The 17,047-nt window shown below is 42.7% G+C and overlaps 1 protein-coding gene across 1 annotated transcript in view; it reads left to right on the forward strand.

Annotated features, from left to right (window-relative positions):
* The window catches only part of SIAH1 (siah E3 ubiquitin protein ligase 1), a 106,087-nt gene that overhangs the window by 23,911 nt on the left and 65,129 nt on the right, over positions 1-17,047 (forward strand). The window lies entirely within an intron of this gene.

Raw genomic sequence — 17,047 nt, forward strand, 5'->3', positions numbered from 1 at the left:
TATAGGTCCCAAACCCGCAGCCACAAGGGACCCCCATTTCAGTACTGGAGGCCATTGATAGTAGCATGATATGTTCTGCTACAGTTCCGCTCTGTGCTGACAGGGCTCTGTGGTGATACCTTGAGGCCTTGGGGAACTGAGATTTATTGCAACCTTGGCATATACATTCTTCCTGCTTTAACAAGAAATCTTCATCCACTATTCTCTAACTCTTTCACAGCACACACCACCCAGCTCCTGACTTCAACTTTTACAGAAGTGAATACACCTTACTTCCTCCCCCCACTACCGCCCCAGTAGCATGCTATATGGGAAAGGGAGGGATAGCTCAGTGGTTTGAGCATTGGCCTGCTAAACCCAGGATTGTGAGTTCAATCCTTGAGGGGGCTATTTATGGATCTGGGGCAAAAATTGGGGATTGGTCCTGCTTTGAGCAGGGGGTTGGACTAGATAACCTACTGAGGTCCCTTCCAACCCTGATATTCTATGAAACATTTAAGCAGGTAAAGAGCGAGGTCCTGCTCCTGCTCTGCAGTATGACCAGTTGCTGTATATAATCTAGGCAAAGCAGTCCTTGGGCTATTGTAAACAGCCACAGGAGGCTCCCCCTAGCATCAGATAAGCTTCTGGTGGCATAGAGTTAGTGTAATTGCTTCTGTGCTGCCCTTTTCTCCCCTAATTGCCAGAGTAGAGGGCACAGCTCTAGGGAAAGGGTGTGTGGCTGAAGCTTCCTTGGAAGCTAGAGATGGGAAAGATTATCATACCTGAATTGGCCACTCCATCTTTTATCCACTATGGAAAAATTCTCACAACTAGTCCCTAGTATGGGGGGGGCCACGATTTTTAGGCAGCTGAGGCTTGAAGTGCAGAAAGTGCAAAGCAGCACCCCCATTCCCAACCCCCCACACACACACTTCTGTCACTGTGTTTTTGGGGATCAGCCCCTCTGAGAATCGTTTTGATACTGATGAGTTAACATTTACGGAGTCTGTGTGATATTTTTAGGATTTGACTAGTTGCCATCGCTTCAGAAAACAGCTGTTCAGCATGACTTGCATGAAGCTCAAAGAAATCTGCAGCCATAAGTGATGTCTGCAGCAATAAGCAATCATTTTTACTTCCTTTCGCAGAGTTCCATGCTTTTAAAAGTTGTATATCCTCAAATTCAAAGGGGCTTCAGTTTTTTTTAAAAAAATGAAAAACATTGCTTGGAAAAAAAATCTTTTTAATGGATAGTGAAAGATGCCAGAATGCTAGTCATGGACTGAAGCCCTCTGTTTAGCTACAGAACAGAGACAGTATGGGCAGTAGCAATGCAGGCTTTCTACACTCCCCCGCCAATGTGTGTCAGCCTGTGGACATGTGCTATTAAGTGCATTGCTTTCCACAATCAGAGTGCATACCGACAATGCCAACAAAAACAGGTGGTATACAAGAAACATCCCCCTCTATATGAAATCTTCCTTCCCAAGCCCTCTCCTCTCCCCGCATCCTTTCTCTGCTGTTCTTGACATCACCATCACCCTCCCTGTCAGTCCAAGGCACAAACGAGAGGTCATCTTTAACTCCTTCCTCTCACTTGCCCCATACATCTGGGCTGTGTTCAAATCCTATCATTTCTTCCTCCACAACATTTATAAGGTCTGCCCTCTTCTTTCTGTCCCTATAAATTCTCATTCAGACTCCCATTGCCTCCCATCTTGACTATTGTAACCTTCTCCTCTCCAACCTCCCTGACATCCATATTTCTCCATTCCAGCCCTTCAAAAATACTGCTCACAAGGCCATCTTCCTTGCCCTTCACTTGGATCATGAAGCATCCATCTCCTTTGGATCCCTTCTCTGGCTTCCCATTCTCCACCATATTGAGTTCATACTTCTTGTCCTCATTTTCAAGGTCTTGCAGAACTCTACCTCTTCCTATTTATCTTTCCCTGTGCCTTTTTTGCATCACTCAAGTCTCCTCAGCTCTATCAACGATGCCACCTTGACACGTGGTTAGTCTGCTCACCCCCAGAACTATCTCCACAATATCATCTTCACCAGCTCCTATACATTGGGTGACCTTCTGAAGTTGTACTACAGGGTCTCTACTCTCTCTGCATTCAGATCCCTCCAGAAGACCCATTTCTACCAGGACACATGTAAGAAAATTATTTCCTATTGCTGTTGGATCTGGGACTTCGCTGAGCAACATTTGGATGCCACTTTGATGACGTTGGTTGCGCCTTAACAACATAATAGGGCGGAATATGAGAAGATTGTCATCACCTACCCCAGCTTTGTGGGAGGCAGGTAGGGGGGCGGCGCTTACCTCAGGTGGCGCAGCTCCCAAAGGACCGGCACACCTCCCCACCCCAACAGTGTCTCCTACGTGGGGGGTGGGGGGGCAGAGGGTCTCCACGCGCCGCTGCCTGCAAGCGCCACTGCCCACAGGCTCACTTGATATTTATTTTTGGTTACACAGATCTAATCATTATCTCTTGTCACCAGCTCCCTTGATCCAGAAAACTAGGTATGCAGCAAAACATAGCACATTCACACCTCTGGTCTCTAATTCCCAACTGGAGACCTCATATGCACCGAGTATTATGACATCATCCAATTGTATCCCTCAAGCCCCTATTACCAGTTGCACTGCAGAAGTTGCTGCCCTGATCCTGAGAGAATGGCACCCAAATTCACCGCAGGGAACCCTGATAGTGTAAGCCTCTTTTATAAGACTGCCACAAACGGAATTTTCTTGAGAAACTCCTGTCAACAGGAAGAAAGAGTGGCCCAGCATTAGCCAGCCTCAGCAATATGTAGATCCTTAATGCTCTGACTGGGCAAGTCCCTGCCCTCCCAAACTCTTGTAGGACTATAGACTATCCTTCCCTTCCTTGATCCATTGACATTATCAGAGTCAAAATGACTGATCACTCACAATGCAGTTCCTGGCCAATGGGAGCTGCAGTGTCAACACTTGGGGCTGGGGCAGCACGCAGAGACACACACCCCCCCAGGAGCCACAGGGACATGCCGGCTGCTTCTGGGAGCGGCGCAGGACAGAGGGAGGGTGGCAGAGCAAGCAGGGATCTGCCTTAGCCCTGCTGCTGGCATGTCTCTGCGTTCCCCTTGGGGGGAGGGGGCAGTGGGTCTCCGTGCACTGCCCCCCACCAGGGGCGCACAGAGATGTGCCAGCTGCCGGCCGCTTGCGGGAGCAGCATGGGGCCACCAGTCACAGCACGCAGGTAGCCTGAGCCCTGCCACTGGCTGGAACTTGGGGGCAGGTTGTCAGATGAGATTTGTGCTGCATTTTGGGGGGGCCCCCTGTTGTTGGGGGCCCCATGCCACAGCTCAATTTTTTTAATGGAAAATCTGCTCCTGGTGGCAAGCAAAGTGAAAGGATGCCAATATCCTGAACAAACATCTCATTGAGGACCCAACCAAAGAACCTAGTGGCTTTTCCCTCCCATGGTCCACTTTTGAACTGTATTTGCACATCACATAGCAGGCATCTACCTCCTCCATACATGGGGACTGAGATACAATCGTATTTGCGACTCTAGAAACTGACTTCAAACTGGCAAAGAGTCCTGTGGCACCTTATAGACTAATAGACGTATTGGAGCATAAGCTTTCGTGCATCTGACGAAGTGGGTATTTTTCCACAAAAGCTTATGCTCCAATACGTCTCTTAGTCTATAAGGTGCCACAGGACTCTTTGCCGCTTTTACAGATCCAAACTAACATGGCTACCCCTCTGATGCTTGACTTCAAACTGTGGAACATCTTGTCAGCCAGTGTGCCAAATGATCATATCCTGGTAGTATCTCTGCCATCCACTCTGCAACATCTGAAGCAATCAGTTGTATCACCAACATAGACTTGAACATCTAACTTTGCTGTTTTAAGTCATAAGAAAGAAGGCAGCTTACAAGAAATTAGCTGTCTAAAAATGATAATGCTGAGAGGCAGATACCCGGAGGGTAGCGATAGGGTCCAGAGTGACCTAGACAAATTGGAGGATTGGGCCAAAAGAAATCTGATGAGGTTCAACAAGGACAAGTGTGGAGTCCTGCCCTTAGGACAGAAGAATCCAATGCACTCCTACAGGCTGGGGACTGACTGGCTAAGCGGCAGTTCTTCAGAAAAGGACCTGGGGATTACAGTGGATCAGAATCTGGATATGAGTCAGCAGCGTGCCCTTGTTGCCAAGAAGGCTAACAGCATATTGGGCTGCATTAGTAGGGGCATTGTCAGCAGATCGAGGGAAGTGATTATTCCCCTCTATTTAGCACTGGTGAGGCCACATCTGGAGTATTGTGTCCAGTTTTAGGCCCCCCTACTACAGAAAGGATGTAGACAAATTGGAGAGAGTCCAGTGGAGGACAACGAAAATGATTAGGGAGCTGGGGCATATAACTTATGAGGAGAGGCTGAGGGAACAGGGCTTATTTAGTCTGCAGAAACGAAGAGTGAGGGGGGGATTTGATAGCTGCTTTCAACTATCTGAAAGGGGGTTCCAAAGAGGATGGAGCTAGGCTGTTCTCAGTTGTGGCAGATGACAGAACAAGGAGTAATGGTCTCAAGTTGCAGTGGGTAAGGTCTAGGTTGGATATTAGGAAAAACTATTTCACTAAGAGGGTGGTGAAGCACTGGAATGTGTTACCTAGGGAGGTGGTGGAATCTCCTTCCTTAGAGGGTTTTTAAGGCCTGGCTTGACAAGGCCCTGGCTGGGATGATTTAGTTGGAGTTGGTCCTGCTTTGAGCAGGGAGTTGGACTTTATGACCTCCTGAGGTCTCTTCCAACCCTAATCTTCTATGATTCTATGAGAGACTACAGGAGACATGTTTAAAAAGATTTATACACTATCTCAACACCACTGTATTACCAAAATGTGCCCAAACATTACCCTGACTACTTTACTTGCATGTAGTTCACCTTTTCCTTTACCCTTCGCTGTTCTGTCTTTTTACACTACAAGCTCTTCAGAATAGAGACACAGATGCAGTGGGCTATAGCTCACGAAAGCTCACGCTCAAATAAATGTGTTCGTCTCTAAGGTGCCACAAGTCCTCCTGTTCTTTTTGCGAATACAGACTAACACGGCTGCTACTCTGAAACCTGACTTCCAGTGTTTGTACAGCACATAGCACATTGCAGGCAATAGCAGAAACTAAAAACAAAAAATTATGATAACACAGACAGGGAAGCTCATGGGTTCCCCAAGTTTAGAAATCATAATTTTCAGTATGTCAAGCAGATATATCTTCAGGCATGTCTTAGTTATCACCTTTACCATGGTAGTTAGTCCACTAGATTAAAGCACTTGTCCCTCTTTCTAGCACCTGAGTGATTTTCTTAAATTCTGTAACTTTAAATGTTTAATTTGACATGTTTCTCAGATTTACAGGGATGAAACTATTTACCTGATTCATTCTGTTTACCAAAGCCTGGTTAAGTGAATCACCTTTGGTTTCAATTTAAATTACCAGAACGTAATGTTTTAATATGAACTGAGGAAAGTTTTCTGAATCAAATTCTTTCAACCTCCTTTTGGTTCAACCAAACTAGTGTTAAACTGGAAACCACGGCTGACAGGAATTCCACAGATCAATGTCTTGGAATGTCTGCAATTTAAGCTTCCTAAAAAGTCATAAATGTATTGTATGAAAACACTGAGAAATAGGATCAGCAATTCAAGATAATACTCAGAGCACTCTGGATTTGATCAAGCTAAATCTATCCACTGCCCTTCAAAGTATCTCCAGTTGTTTAATTGGAAACAGATTCTAAAACATCGGCTGAATATTAGTTATGCAGTATAGCTAGAGGTTATTGGTGGTAATGGTTAAATCAGCTTTGAGAAATCTGCAAATCAAGGACTTATAATATCTCAGAGGCAGAACATATACCATTACATTTGATTTGGCTAATCTCCCCAGGTCTTCATCTATAAGCAAGTAGATGGAAGTGTGCCAACAATTTAATAAGTAAAGAGAGACATGGATAATAGGGTTGAATCAGAGGCATCTAAATATGTCACTTATACGGCAGTGTGCAAATCCAGTTTGATCCTAGATTAGTACAGGATTTTTGGTAGGTCAAACTGCACCCTCCTAGCAGGACCAGATCCTGCACTCCAGGCTCAGGTAAAATGCCATTCACGTCTAAGTCTTAAGAGAACAAGGAGTATGGGATCAGGCCCAGAGTAAAAAATAAATAAATCCAGGAGGTGCTGCTATACACCTACCAGTTCAGCAATTACGGAGTGAATGCAGAGTTGGCAGGGCCATGTAAATACAAGGTAACTTAAATTCTGACTTTTCTATTTCCATAGACTCTGTGATTAATAATGAAACCTAAAAATAAATATTAAATGTGTCGGGCTCTGGATAAACACAGGATGGGCAAGGTCAACCATCCTTGAGAATATCACTTTTATCAAAACTAATTGTCCCTTAAGTATTGGTAGACAAGTAGCCATTTGATACCACTGGTTTTCCTGCCTGCATGTTATCAGCCTTAGTTCATTTCCCCACCCCCCACCCCCCATACAGACACACAGTAAACATTCCGATATTTAATCCTTTGTGTTTAGAGAGCAGATCCCTTTACACCAGACAAATATAAAATGTATAATAGTCATGAATTATTACATAGTTACTCCATGTCCCATCACAGTATGTATGGGACCCTTTGGCTAAAAGATATTTTACACAAACAAAATTACAAAACAAAACAAAAACAACTTGTCTGATTGGATTATTTAGTTACACTGGAATCAGGGATAATTCTGTGTGAGCAGAAGAGCTATATGATTGTATATATAATGGAGAAAGAGTTTCTGTTTGTTGCAAAAAAAATAAATTTGCAGCTTCAGAAATAGCCCCGACGATCACAGTTAGTTCTATTATATTACTGAGAAGCTAATGTATTATGAACAAATGCCAAGATATTTCTGTGTAACACAGAAGAGATTAAATGGAAATTTCTATTCTGGGGATCTGCGTTGTAGTGTTCATGTAATAAACAAATGCCTAGATAACAAGGAGTGCATGGATAGCCCTGCTAATTATGAATAATTATGTATATGGTTATAATCAGAGCATTGTGCTTATCTGTAGGATGAAAAGTACATATAAATCAACAGAAAAGTAAAGATGCACTTTCAAAAGGAACTTGCAGAAATAATAGATTTTTAAAAAAATTCAACTCTCCCCCATCTCTACTATCTGCTGTTAAACTCCCTTGCTAACAAAACAGAGGGAGTCACTGTCTGATAGGGCTAGCTAGACCACAAGGTGTCCCAAGATGCAGGCTCAGTCAAATGTGACATACACTACTATCCCACCATAAAAAATGTATTACAGTGAGATTTTTTTTCCTGGTGTTTCCGATAAGTTGCTTGTAGCAAAAAAAAAAAAAAAAAAAAAGTTTTCTTACTCCCAAGTACAGGTCTCAATGGACTAAGTCCCTCAGCTTTACTCAGACAAAATTTAGTTTGGTTTTGATGGGAGTTTTGCCTCTGAGTTTTTTCAGATCTATAGTTAAAAATACTACCTAATGAATGCTAGTATAGTGTGATCTAACGGCAAATACACGAAGATAATACCACAATTTTAAAAATTCCTCGATTTTAAAGAATGAAAGTTCTCATCGAACGTTTTCCTAATCCTACATTCAAAAAGCCCTCCTTGATTTTGCTGATGGCTTTTAATTGTTTTCATTAACTATGAGCCCAACTTTTTCATTTTTGTTTTCATTTTCATTTTTGTTTTCATTAACTATGAGCCCAACTCTGCAACTTTTCTGGATGTCAATGGGACCAGCTCATGTGAGTGAGAGCTATTCACAATAAGTAAGGGTTGCACAACTGGGTCCTACGTAGCATGATGTTGTACATTATATCAGATTCTGGCTGTGGACAGTTCATACATGTCAATCCAAAGGACCATAGCCAAAAAGAATAGCATGGGAACAGGAAGTATTCTAACTGCATCGGAGAGGCAACTTCATGAGGTTTTGGCATTTGCAAGGCATGAAATTCAAGATACACAGCATAACTCAGAGCAGAATTTGGTCAGTCCCCCCCCCATTTTCCTGTTGTCCCCCACTTTATATTTAATGGGATTTTCCATTAAAGATAAGTGTTTAGCATTCATAGATTGAGGCCAAAAGGGACTATTGTGATAATCAAGTCTGACCTCCTGTCTAACATCTTATCTCTTGGAGGGGGAGGGGGAATTACATTCTACCTTCCCTATCATATTAGAAAAACAATGATAACTTAAATAATAATGTCATGTTGCTTCCACTGTTTTGCAATCATGAATCAGGCTGTGTATTCCACATGTAGTTCACCATATAAAAACTAAATTAATACAGGCCCAGCATGGAATGTAGGTGGAGTTCCATAAAATTATATGCACACAGTGGTTTCTTTGAGTTTGAGTATATAATGACATGCCTGTGAATTTGTATAGGGGCCAAACATTGGTCGTCCTGTAGTTGGTGGGAGTTTTGCAGAAGAGGATCAGAATTTGGCTCAAAAATTCTTACTATGTGGTTGAATAATGTGAATATTTATTGCCAGATAAAAGTGACTTCAACTGCATTCCGTAGTGACATGAAGTTGTAATTTCTTTGTTTTCCATATAAGCTTCTCAGACTGATGTCCCCAAAGGGTCTTCATACTTGCGTTTCCTATTTAAAGGTGTAAGTATTAATTAAAATAATTATAATACTTTGGATTCCATTTGTGCTGCTATGATGAAAAGGAAGTTAATACGTCTCTATTTTAAAGGATTTATAAATCTGCCACTCTGGATTGGCCATTTGTTCATCTTACAGAAAATAAATCTGAAAAAATCTCTATCATGACCATGTGCTAGGAGAGTGGTGGGGCAGGAGATAACTGATTTCCATAGCAGGTTGTGGCATTTTAATAGCCAAGTGTCCCCAGGGTTTCCAGAACTGGTTAAGTCATTCTTCGGCTTCTGTGTCCAACAATCACTTTGAAATCAATGAACATATAAGCGAAAATTATAAATTTGGTTATCTATGCCTAGGCCATACTACATTAGCATGGACCTCTTGCTTTGGACCTTTCCTCTAGGCATCTAAGCACTGAAGCATACAGTTGCAGGACATTTTGTCCCCAGTATTCTGCATACTGGAGCCAGGATTTACAGTTTCTAACTCTAGACCCTAAACATAGTAAGGGGATGAAGATATTGCCATAATGAAACATGAGCAACAAAACGCTGCGTGACAAGACTTGTTTCATAACAGCAGGACTGTAGGGGATGATACCATTCACTGAATTCAAGTATGTGTCTGAGGTAGTGTAGCAGATTGCTGACTCACAGGTGCGGCGCCTCCTGCTGGTCATTTGGGAATTAGCTCTTTTCCAGCCTCAGTGTGCCCTCTGCTGGCCGGTATCCCTCCTGGTCCCCAGTGCCCTTTACCTCAGGGTTCTGTCCCAGCAGTACCCCCACACTCTGGGTCTCCCTTCCCAGGGGAACCCCCAACCCTGTACACCCACCTTTCCTCAGTGACTACTGCCACTCATCATCTAGCCCCTGCTCACTGGGGCAGACTGCAGTCTGTAATGGCCACTCATCAGTGGCAAGGGGTTAGGACCAGCTGCCTCTGCCTGTTCCCGGGCTGCACCCCTGCAGCCCCAGTACCTCTTTGAGGCCTTTACCAAGGCCTGCAGCCTGGCGAGTTACTAGGCCAGAGCTCCCCAGCTCCTCTTGCCCTTCCCCAGCACTGCCCTGCTTCAGGTACACTGCTTTCAGGCAGTCCTTCCCACTCCCAAGCTAGAGTGAGACTCTTCCAGCTCCTGGCTCACAGCTCTTTTATTGGGCCAACTGTGGCCTGATTGGGCATGGCCCCAGCTGCAGCTGCTTCTCCAGTCAGCCTAGCCTTTTTCCACCAGAGCGGGGTAACTACCCCGCTACAAGTAGGATTTCATATTTTGTAGTCTTTCAGTTATGCAGCTGATCCTAAATCTAACACATTCTTGTAAATTGCCTGCATGACTTTCCCAACACTCATACTCTCCATAATCCCCACATCTCCAAAATTTCCTTGGCTGCATCCCCACGTGACTGTATACACAACTGTTATGAGAAAGAGTTGGAAAAGGGAGGCAATGGCGAGGAATGTTACATTTTTCTATCTTTTCTTCCTTAGCCTGTATTGCCTGCCTATAGCAGTGTGCCTCCACTTTTAAGTCATGGGTAAGATCCTGACTCCATTGAAGTCAATGGGCATTTTGCCATTGATTTCATTGGAGTCAGGATTTCACCCCTTAGTGTTATGAAGGGATAAATATAGGACGAGCCTGCCTGTTGCCCATCATAGGACTTAACAGGGGCTGGCAGGGCTGACAATCCCACAATAAATCTTGAGAAGAAAGGAAGCAAAAACTTTCTCTGGCTGTCTATCTCTGGCAGGGCCCATGACTCTGGAAATGGTCACACACTCAATGTATTCTATAGCTCCTCTGAGACTTTAGTTTGTTCTCCAATTTATGCCAAGTATGCCATCTGTGGTATCCGTCTGTGAGTTAGGTGCTGTATGTACATGCCCTGAGGAGCTTCTGATCTAACTATACATGAAATCCCCTCTGATTGTAATGACATTTAGGAGGGGAGTGGAGGAGGAAAGCCAAGAGTGACAGAATAAAAGGGTAAGGCTAAAAACTACTTTCATTTCATTTTTAGTGGCTTATTTAGGGAGGGTGAGGAAATGGGGTGTTATATGTAGGAGGCGGCTGAGAGGATTTATTTTTAAGCAGCACTTCTGGGATTTGTTTGTATGGGAGCTACTCTGAAAGATTTGTTTCTAGGTATGGTTTTCTATACATAAAAACATGTAACAATAACATTCAGTTTATCTCATAACCATCATTTTTTCTGGTGTCCCCAAACTATTATCCCAGTACATCTATAAGAAACTGGTCTTTTTTAGACACTGACGGTATCTGACATTTAACTGGATCATGGAAATTCTCCAGGAACCCTGCAACAGCAATATATTCTTTTAGCTACCTGGTTATCATAACAAAATGACTGAGTTTAATTACTCCTGTCATCAAGGCAGCTACTGTAGGTGTCAAGCCAAGATGGACCATCTGGGATAGCTTTATAGATAAGTTCCAGTGACTTGCTAGAGATTTAATCTGCTTTAAGATGACATGCTTTGCCTGCAATGTGAGCAAGTGTAACTGGAGCATTTGTGTCTGAACCTGCAGTTTCCTTTCCAGTTAAATGGACTTTGTTGTTATGTGTTCAAACTGTTTGTAACATTGATGCCTCCCATGCACCAATTGCGTTATTAGGAATGGGGCGTTCACCTACTGTATGCAGAAATGATTCTGGTCTATAGGAAGCTATAATTTCTATCTCAAGATGATTGTCCACCATAAACCCATTCCCATAGATGTGTCTCCTGTCATCTGTCTGCTACTTGTATTGCTCAGCATCGTTCCCATCCCAGTCCTCATTCCCATATAAATTGATGTGGGTGCTCAGATTGTTTCTAAATAAAGCTAAGGACATTGGTGATTGTTGCCACTCACTTATATGCAAAGCATGAACCTCTCATGTGCTAATTGCTTTGGCTAATCAACAATACTGTTGTTCCATAGACTACATGTAAACAAAATATTTCTATCTCAGTTTATGTATAAAACTAACTACAAGACATGTTAGTCAGTTAATGGTTCAAGCCCCCACTATGTTAGATACTGAATTTCAGTCTATGAGCCACTGAGGTAGCAATGATGCAGATCACAAAGCCCTGGACAAACTGTATGAGGGCTGGGAGATGAAGCATTTTCAGTCAAAAGGATCTAACTGAGGGAGAGTAAGCAAATCCAGAGTCTGACCAGCTTTAGGAAATACTGCAAAATCTTCTTCTTGGAAAAGGCCTTTCCACCATTAGAGTGACGCTGATATCTCATTGGCCCAAAAAGCGCTAGCCAAACAAAACAAAAGAGAGAGAGAGAGAGATCCTGAAATAATCTACTGAAAAAAGAAATTAATAAAAATCCTACCCCAAGCAGAGTTGTGATCCTTAAAATGGAGAAGTGCCACATACTTCATGGATCAGGTTTCAGAGTAGCAGCCGTGTTAGTCTGTATCCGCAAAAAGAAAAGGAGGACTTGTGGCACCTTAGAGACTAACAAATTTATTTGAGCATAAGCTTTCGTGAGCTACAGCTCACTTCATCGGATGGAGTCCACCAGGGGCTTTGCTATTCCTATTGATTGTATGTTGACAGTGCTCAGATATATATGGTGGTGAGCAGCTGTTTAGAAGCCTATGATAGACAGTCAAATCCTGAGGTCCTAGCTCAGTTACTACTCAGTCCTTTTGCAGGCAAAACTCGAAGGACCTCAGGATCTGACCCACTGAAGTTTGCAGCACAAACTATGTAGAAATCTGAAGCCCTTACAGTTACACCAGGATTAATTTAGCACTTTTTGTTTACGATTATGATTATGATTAGATTCTGTTTGATCTGCAATCCTGGCTTTCATTTAGTTATGATGGTATTTGCCTTTTGTACTTAATTTATGTTGAAGTGTAAGGCTAAATGCACAGATCTGCCCTTTCATTTCTGACAGCTCCTTCACTTCCCTTTCCTGGTTCCCATCTAGTAATGAAAACATTTCTAGATATTTTTTCTCAATGACAGCTGGAAAATGTGCTCTCCAAGAACTAGCCACACACAAGTAAGGCTATGACCCCAACAGAGCATCACACAAAAGGAATGCAGAAGACTGCAACTGCAGAAATTACTTCAGGCACTGACTCGATAGAGGGCATCCTAGGGTGCTGTTCTTCTGCGTGGTGTTATGACTTTATAAGTTGTTCCACAGAAGTACCATCCTGCTGCAGCTGGAGGGTGACTGGGCACAAGAAAGTTCTTTACCCCAGTAAGGTGGAAAGGAAAGAGATGGAGATGGATGGTGGTGGAAAGGAAGAAAGATTTAGAAACCAAGAAGTGAGGAAACAATAATGAGGAAATCCTAGGGGAGCTAAGGTGGAGAGACAGCAAGAAAGGAAAGGAGGAAAGGAATAGAGGAAAAGGCAGCAAAGAGGGATAGAGAAGATAGCAGGTGGGAGAAAGAGAGACTGATTGTGAAAATCCTGGAAAGGGCAAAGAGCTAGGAGATTCCTTTTGTTCGCTTAGAGAAAGAGACCAAAAACGTGCAATATACCTAGGGCTGATCCAGTGAAACTCAGTTTCTTATTCATTCTGCTGGGCACAATGCATTTAAAAAATAGCCCGATCTTAATGCACCCTTAGGCTTGCTGTTTCTAGAATTGATTTTTGAATGTCTGTGAATGTGCAGCACCAATGAAAACCTGGGTCCTAGGTGTCTTGAAGTGGACATAACAAAGTTAGAGGCACTCCATAGTTAATGGAGGCACTCAGATATATTGGCCTTAAAACATAGCTCTCATTTCCAGAAAGCCACCTACATAAATGTAGACAAATCCAAACCCAACTGAAAATATAAATATCATGTGACATGATTCACAAAAACAAAGCACAGATGTCAGCTTGTTAGTGGCAATTTTAATTTAACTAGCTCTTGGGTTTTCATAGTTATGAGCACCATTACTAAGAAAGGTTTCAGAGTAACAGCCGTGTTAGTTTGTATTCGCAAAAAGAAAAGGAGGACTTGTGGCACCTTAGAGACTAACCAATTTATTTGAGCATGAGCTTTCGTGAGCTACAGCTCACTTCATCGGATGCATACCGTGGAAACTGCAGCAGACATTATATACACACAGAGATCATGAAACAATACCTCCTCCCACCCCACTGTCCTGCTGGTAATAGCTTATCTAAAGTGATCATCAAGTTGGGAATGGCCCAACTTGATGATCACTTTAGATAAGCTATTACCAGCAGAACAGTGGGGTGGGAGGAGGTATTGTTTCATGATCTCTGTGTGTATATAATGTCTGCTGCAGTTTCCACGGTATGCATCCGATGAAGTGAGCTGTAGCTCACGAACGCTCATGCTCAAATAAATTGGTTAGTCTCTAAGGTGCCACAAGTCCTCCTTTTCTTATTACTAAGAAAATCAGAAATGGCATCGTACCTTCCCTTCCCCCTTATTTACTGTATATTTTCAGTTCAGTTTGAGTGCAGTGCAGTAAATTTCCATATATGAAAGTGCAGGTATTTTTAGGTTGTGGATGGTAATTCCTGTCAAAAGGATTATGTTGAAGCTTTTGTTCAGTAGTACTTGCAGCCCTAAAATATAGTCAGTATCCTTCTGCTTTGATGTAAATGCTGATTATCTGACTCTGTTCCAAATGCAGCATCCTTTAATGAAAGTGATAAAACCTTCCCTGGTAGGTAGTGCTGGTAGGTAGACTGGGCCATCTCTTTGTCAGATGTTCCCATAGTTTTTGTTGAATTGAACACGCTGAACAAGCAGCTTGAAATTGTTCTCTTGTAACTGCAGTGAGAGTGCTTGTAATAAGTGCAACCACTACATCCTCATCCTCCGGTGGATCATCTGGTGAAGGCAAAAGTAGGTGAGAAAGGCAATCAGCGACCACATTTTGGTTTCCAGGCTTATATTCCAGTTCATAATTGAAAGAGTAGTCTTGCAGACCATCGAGCAATACGGTATCCTGCTCTTCCCAGTCCTTTCGTCGTGAGCAACATCGTCAAAGGGCTGTGGTCTGTGTGCAACTTGAACGTGCAGCCCTACAGGTAAGTTCTCCATATTTCAGTAGCCCAGACACAAGCAACTGCTTCTTTTTTGACTGTAGAATATTTTTGCTCAGCATTACTTAGTGTCCTTGAAGCAAATGCAACAGTCCTCTCTGCGTTGTCCTCACGCAGTTGTGTGAGAACAACCCCAAGTCCATAATCAGAAGCATCACTAGTTACAATTGTGGGCAATGCAGGAGTGAATAGTGCAAGTACTGGCCTATGTACTATCAAGTCTTTCACCGTTTCGAAACTAGCTTGTGCATGCATTGTCCACACTAAGGTTGAACTTCTCCGTAGTAATTCCTGTAATGGTTCAATGACAGAAGCATAATTGGGAATGAATTTTGCATACCAGGAGGTAAGACCCAAGAGGGAATGTAAGGTTTGCAAATCTGTTGGAGGAGGAGCATTTGAAATTGCCAGGATATGATCTGGATCAGGTTTTAGTCCAACCTGTGAAATTGTATGCCCCAGAAAGAAGAGTTCAGTTTGTCTAAATTTGCATTTGGACCTATTGAGCTGGAGGCCTGCTTTGCTGATGCAGTTTAGTACAGACTGCAGGTTATTGTCATGCTTCTCAGAAGTATTTCCAAACATGATAAAATCATCCAGATAGCACTGAACTCCATGTTGATTCTTCAGAATCAGTGACATCATTTTTTGAAAGGCACTTGGGGCAGATGCGAGACCGTATGGAACACGTTTAAAACGAAATAGTCCCTCATGTGTAATAAATGCTGTGAGATCTCTGCTATCTTCATGCAACATAACCTGGTGGTATGCGCTCTGCAAATCAAGAGTAGAAAACATCTTTGCTCCACGGAGTTCTGCAAATACTTCTTCTATGTGAGGAAGAGGATGGCTGTCAATCACAATAGCTTTATTTGGCTCCCTTAAGTCCACACAAAGGCGAATCCCTCTACCCTTCTTCTACATCACTACTATAGGTGAAACCCATTCCAAGGAGTCAATCTCTTCAATAATGTCCTTTTGAACAAGTTTTCTAAGTTTCTCTGAAACAGATTCCCTGACTGAAAATGGTAAGCACTGTAACTTTTGTCATACAGGCATCACATTATTCCACATTTTAACTTTATGCAGAAACCTATAAGCACAGCCGAGTTTCTCCTTAACCTGGTGTTGGGTCCCAGCTGAAACTGGTGTGTGTACCGCAAAAGTGCTTTGCTGAGGAAGATCAATTCGTCCATTAACTACCCTGAGATTTAAAGCAGCCAATAAATCTCTGCCAAGGATAGGAGTGCCTTTGTGGACAATGTAGAACTCTGCAGTTACACAGCAATCACCAAAAGTAACTATTACTGGCAGGCAGCCATGTATTGGAATATGGTTTTTCGAATAGCACACCAAGTGAAGTTTGGGTTCAGTAAGAGGCACATCTTTAAAGTAATGCAGATAGATGGAATCAGGTAGTATAGATACTGCTGAGCCAGTGTCCAACATTAGCTGAATAGAGTGTGGTTTGCCTGAGGGTATGGCGGAAACGTTTACAGTGCACTTTATCTGTTCTGGAATATGTGCAGTAGTGATTTTGTCCATGCTCAGCCCAGTAACATCTGGTATTGTAACTGCATGCACCTGTTGATTGCACTGGCTGCTGCAACATACTTTAGCAAAATGTCCAATCTTTTTGCAATGATTGCAATGAGCTACTTTTGCCGGACATCCTGTGTAGCTTGCAAGGTGTTGTGGGGATCCACAGCAAAAACATGCTTTTACTATATTTTGAATTTGCTGATTTGGTGGTTTTTCATTAGTTTTCCTCTTGCAATTGTGTGTCTGCAGTGGTAGTGAACTTTTCTGCAAAGGAGTCACAGCCTGGACTGTGCCTCCTGTATCCATACTCATTATTTTGCCTTCAGCTGTAGCTGACTCAATCTGAGTAGTAATGGTTATTGCTTTTTCTAATGTAAGTTGTGGTTCTAGAAGTAAGCGTTCTCTTACATGAAGCATGGTTGTTTTCTCAGTGAACTGGTCTCTAATCATCTCATCTGCCATATTCCCAAAGTCACAAGTTACAATCAGACTCCTCAAGGAAGCAATATACTGCATTGTAGTTTCCCCTGGTTTCTGCTCACGCTGGCGAAATCTGTAGTGATTAGCTACTACATTCACTTTTGGCACAAAATAATTCTTTAATGCAGTGACTGCAGTCTCATATTTATCATCTGCAAGGGGAAAAGTGTAAAATATATGCTGCCCTTCTGCTCCAAGGCAGTGGATTAGCAGAGCACGCTTTCTTACTTCAGAAATCTCTGTAGCACTGATTGTAAGCAGATAAGTCTC

This window comes from Lepidochelys olivacea (genome assembly GCF_965140295.1).
Source record: "Lepidochelys olivacea isolate rLepOli2 genome assembly, chromosome: 12".
Classification (NCBI taxonomy): domain Eukaryota; kingdom Metazoa; phylum Chordata; order Testudines; family Cheloniidae; genus Lepidochelys; species Lepidochelys olivacea.